The 5,749-nt window shown below is 37.3% G+C and overlaps 1 protein-coding gene across 13 annotated transcripts in view; it reads left to right on the forward strand.

Moving 5' to 3' along the window:
• Positions 1-5,749, forward strand: part of LOC105561630 (somatostatin receptor type 2-like) — a 75,845-nt gene that overhangs the window by 24,259 nt on the left and 45,837 nt on the right. For 12 of the 13 annotated variants that reach the window (XM_012011789.1, XM_012011784.1, XM_012011780.1 and 9 more), the window contains one exon: positions 870-1,071. The exons of the other annotated variant lie outside the window; for it this stretch is intronic. The gene's annotated coding sequence lies outside the window, so the exon portion shown is untranslated. The remainder of the gene's footprint in view (positions 1-869; positions 1,072-5,749) is intronic. 13 annotated transcript variants of the gene reach the window in all.

Genomic DNA, 5,749 nt, shown 5'->3' on the forward strand with positions numbered 1-5,749 from the left:
AGAGAGAGAGAGAGAGGGAGGGAGGGAGAGGGAAAGAGGGGGGAGAGAGAGAGAGAGACAGAAATAGCCGAGCATCCTGTTCGACCCCTAAAGTTAGGGATAGCTCGTAAGAGTTGCTGCACTGCATGATATAACCAGATTAGGATCCCGGTATGTTTGCACTCTGACAATAGAGTCGGCGAAACGGTCGGAGATAGACAGACAAATAAATAGATGGTTGAATGTGGGCGCAGGTTATTACGGATCGCATGATGCACGGAGAATAATTGCGATACGCTATGCAAATATACGAAAGGCTTCGCATTAGTCGGGGGGTGACGTATATAAATACATCAATAGATTAATTAAAACGCATATCTGTAATATTCATTGACGCAACGATGTGAAGTGGCACTTTCCTGCAAATATACGTATACAGATACACGTACGAGAGGTCAAATATATCTATACTTATCAATCCATATTAATGAAGGTTTAATTGATAAACTGGTAAATGCGTGTGAAAACGTGGGAAATTATGAAACAGATAATACATCAATAAATTAATTTGCGTATACATTTATGAGAGAATAATATGAAAGTAAGATGAAGCACTTTGGGATTAACGGGAGCTTCTTTTTCGTTTAGTAAATTACGCTGCGCGTAACTATCGAGTATCGGGAAGATTTAAGGTATCGAGTTGAAGGAAGGTAACAAATAAAAATATAAATAAAAATAAATCGAAAATTACGAAACTCTTTTGTTCGCGAAAGTTTCCGAGGAAAGCTTTGTACAATAATCTGCACTAAAAGCCTCATAACTTTTACATATGCGCATTAGTTGTTACGGTCGATCATTGGAGTATCGTTTGATCCGTTCTTGCGGAACAGGATGTTCGTAGAGATCGCAAGCTCGAGGAAGAAACGAAAAGATTCAACTATCGGGCGGACCTCGGGCAGACGGCAATCAGGTGCAGCGGAAAAATACGATCGAGCGGCGAAAGGATGGATTCGCCCCGGAACCGCGGTTTAGTCTTCGAGTTGCCGCTGCCGCACCCTTGCCAATTTGACATGCGCAATGACCCGTACATAGGTATGTTTCGACACTTCTCTATGCTTCTATGCGCTTCTCTTACGACTAAGGGCTATCGCGCACAAAATTGCATAGCTGCATATGCATAGCGTGAAAACCGTTTAAACCAACGAACATCGAGCATTGGGTCGCCATATTGATTTACATAACACGCTTATTGGTCTAGACGGTCCTGTGCCATGCATATGCAGCTATGCATAGCATAAGACAGTCTAGACCAATGAGCATGTTATGTAAATCAATATGGCGTCTCAATGCTCGATGCTCATTGGTTTAAACGGTTTTTACGCTACGCATATACAGCTATGCATAGCATAAGAACCGTCTAAACCAACGAGCGTCGTGCATTGAGTCGACACCTTGATTTGCATAATATGTTTATTGGTCTGGACGGTTTTGTGCTATGCATATGCAGCTATGCAATTTTGTGCGGCAGGCCTAAATCTTGGTCACGGGGCCACATGCATGCATGAAAACGCACGTTGGATAGCCGTCCTTCTTTTTCTCCCTTTCGTTTTCTCATACCGATGTTACCCATACATGCGCGCACGAAACCACATTTTTCGCGCGAAAGATACTTTCGTCAAATAGCCAGCCGCGTTGTGCTTCTCCGAGAGTTCTGATTCCGTTGACGTACACAATTTCCACGTGTATACGACACGTGCACGGGTTCAAATGTGGAGATTCGAGACACGGGAACGGTATGTATCGCGCCGCGATCTCGTCTCTTTGCGTCGGTTCGCGAACTCACTTGTAAATCGAATGACAATGTGGACATCTCGATGCGCGATGGCTATCGCGTGTTGTACTCATCTCGGTGCTGTTTCATATACCACTTGTTACGCCTTTTCGAACAGAAGCACACGCGAATGAAATAGGTCGAGTCTTAATTTGAATTGTTACTGAAATTGAAATGGTATCGCGGAAAAATGGTTTAGTCGGATTACGTGTGTTGTGATTTTTATGACAAGAATACATTTGCTCTTATTCATCTTTCTATTTTATGCAAAAGAGAACGATCCTTTAATTGTATTTGCGATTCTTTCGTTGCAATTGAATTATCAGAGTACCGTAATTTTGTCGACAACAAAAAGTAGCAAGGTAACATTTAAGAAAATTTCCAACTTAGCATCAGTATCGAATTGTAAAACATTTAAATTGTATCTCTTTTGTGTGCAAAATGTAATTTTTTTACTTTGCTTTCAGTATCTTTTTTTTTAGTTTACTTTCAGTATCTTAACACTAAAATTTTCTCCATGGTATGAATGGAGCCTAAACTTTTCGATTGCAGCAAATAGGCGTGATTCGTTGTCGTAATATCTATTTCAATTACGTTAAGTGCTATAGCACATTTGCGTGTATATTGCGAACGTTTCCGTAAGAACTTTCCTTTCGTGCAATGCTGGCGAAATGCTAAAGGGAGATAACGTCGTCCGCGATTATTGGATCGTTGAGTTTCCTTAGCACAAGTTGCCGATATCTCTCAAATCTCTAATCGAGTCTCGATTATTACTGGTATCATCGAATCGCAATTTGAAAACGCTGAAACTTTTTCCATGCGAATTTAAGTTTCATCAAAAAGACAATACTGAACAATGCACAGTTGGAAAATTTGTGTTTTCTTTGTTAAAAACAATGCCGGTTAAAATTTTTGTGTTAAATGTTTAACACATTCATGTGTTAATTTAACATATTGCTCGTGTGTTAATTGACCTCAAATAAAAAAATTATTGAAATAACTGAAAAGAAATGTTAAAACAACGCAATATGTATTTATTTTTTAATCTTTCACAATACGCATGTTCTATATTATTAGTAACAAGATTTATCTGTTGAAATGTACAGAAAAAAAATGTTGATTTTATTCTATAATATATAACATGAGCGAGAGTGATTTCGAACCGTCAATTGACTTATTACATCTGTAAAATGTAAAAATTACATTTAAAAAATTAATTTTATCATTAAAATGTGTTCATTTTACACAAAATTTATTTCAAATTATTTTGAGATTTGCATTTATTTTATGTTAAAATATTAACAGAATCTTAGTGTAATCATTTAACATATCCATTTATGTTATTATGTTATTATTATGTTAAATTATCCATATCATGTTAAATTAACACAAAAATTTGTGTGGATCGTTTGGGACATGTGATATCTGTTAAATTTAACACAAATTTTTCAGCTGTGTGTACATTGAGAAATTAGTATTTCAAAAATTCAATCGATATTGGAAATAATATTTGATCTCATATTTTGATCTTATTTGATACTATAATTTTTGGCTGGCTATCCATAACTAAAAAATAGATGCAAACTATTCTTTATTACTATACATTTTTTTTGTATGATATATGTGTGTGTAGTAATTGGAAAGGAAATAATATTTCGTTACTAGACAATAAATTATTATTTCGAATAAATATAATGGCTCCGATAATAAACAATAAAATCGACTGCCTTCCTGTTTTATCGAAATTATTATTTATTGTCTAATAACAATTTTATGTATAAAATTTACCGCAATAATTGCGATGCGTCATATGTAGGTTAAATTAAAAGACAACTCGGCGAGAATTAAAGAACATATACCAGTTTAAAATTGATGCTTCCAAACACTCGGTCGTGACTGAGCATATCTTGGAACACAAACATAATTTTGATTGGAATAACATTAAAATATAAAAATTCTGATCATAATTTTCGGAAATAACTGAGATAATTTACATAAAAGAACACAAAATGGAATCTCTTCTATTTAAAACTCAAGTATCCTCTCTATGTAAAGGAATCAGGAAGTTATGATTAACGCACCGTAATGTACCAGTTAATTTGGTTTGCTTAAATTACCCTGCCAACACTGTTAACTTATCAGATGTCATGTGCAAATGGGCACACTCTGGGCAATTCTCTCCATTTTACTCGGTTTCCATAATCGTGGATGAAGGCAGCGAAGCTTTGAAGCTTCAAGCCTTTGCCGTCCACCATGACATAGAAATGCAGGAGACAGGATATGAAATTTGTTTGCACAATGTTTACGTGTTGTGGCGTTAAAGTTACCCAATCTCGGTAGCGCTGAAGACTGATAATATTATACACGAGTGATATCATTTTACATTGCTTTTGCAATAGTGCATTCACGTTGCTTCTCGACTTACTAATATTATACAATGTCTAAATGAAGACGTGATATATACTAATCTTTCTTATGATTAAATGCAACGAAATAAAATTTGCGATAAAAATAAGAATTGTTCAGCAACGAGTGAGTTTTGAAAAATTTCTGGAAGAAATGTTTATATCCTCTGCCGCGAATTATCGGCTCTGCCAATTCACCTTCGAGATACAAGAACCTTTCAATTGTCTTGGCGTTGCGTTTATCTTCTCATTGAACTTATAACTATTTTATAAACGTTGTGCGTTGTTTTGATGCGAACAGTTCTTACTGACGTCAATATCACACGCTGCAAAGATATTAAAAACTATCGTTCAGCCGCGATCACTCCAGTCGATTGAGCGATGAAGAAAAGAAGCAATAAAGAATTCGCGTTTAAACTATTTTGTCGTGTTATCGGAGAGCGATTACTTTACGCAGTTTTTCATAACACACATTCGTCAAGTGCGTGCGTGGCAGCTTCTCGATTGTGAAAAAGCGTAAACGAGATGCGCTTTATCGAACAGACGTTTTATGCCATTTTGAAAGTATTTGCCGGCGTATAGAATCGTCGAGACGAAAAGCTGGTAGCTGCAATCGAGCGAAAAGCGAGCTGGATGGCCTGGAAAAGCCAGAAAATGACAATCGAGAACTGACATTTACCAAACATTGCTGCCAGGTACGAAGAGTACGGTCGATAAAGAGTCAATGTATATAGGCTTCGAGATAACGTCTTCTCCACATGAATAGTGTTCTTGCTCTTCTTACGCCGTGGTACAGCGTTGCCTTTCATTCTCTCTTTTAACTATCAGTCATTTCCGGTGTATAGACGCGTGGGGCACTCGTATATGTCTGTACGAGTAATGAACAAAGTGAAAAGAGAGATAGAGAGAGAGCACATGCCAAAAGATACGTACGGACGATAAAATATTGCCCTTGATATTTTTCAATTACACGTGACATATATTCCCGTTTTCTGCCCTATGACTCAAAACGCCTTTCGTCCGAATTGATCTCGTATGCGATTTCGATTACTTCGTTAGGCTTCGCAATGATCGGAGAAAATTTTTAGAGCCTAATCCACGTCAGCGTAAAAGGTCAAAGCTCAGGTAACTATTATATTCTGCACATTTGTACTTGATTCCGAGAACTTTCCACACGTAAGCACCCGTAGGTTAAGCTCTGACAGTTTTTACTGTGAAGTCGATCCACCGTGACTTCTGAGAAATCCGACTTGTAGGGATTCCTTGGCGAATATACAGTCGACGGATATCCATAATGAGAGCACTTGTCTCATCTACCTCGATATAATTGCACAGTAATTATTTGCCATTTGGTGCAGCATCTTGGAGACCCTTTGCGCTTTTGGTCTCGTTTTAGTTAAGATTTCTTAACGCGAGAGTGAGCCCGCTGACTGAGATTAATTACATAATATTTACACTTCACGATACTTGGCTTTGAGGAAGAAGTATTCCCCCTTTGCTGAAAATTGTTAATGTTAGAGGATTGATAACTTGG

The sequence above is a fragment of the Vollenhovia emeryi genome, unplaced genomic scaffold (assembly GCF_000949405.1).
Source record: "Vollenhovia emeryi isolate VEMERY1.0 unplaced genomic scaffold, V.emery_V1.0 DF939205.1, whole genome shotgun sequence".
NCBI classification, from domain to species: domain Eukaryota; kingdom Metazoa; phylum Arthropoda; class Insecta; order Hymenoptera; family Formicidae; genus Vollenhovia; species Vollenhovia emeryi.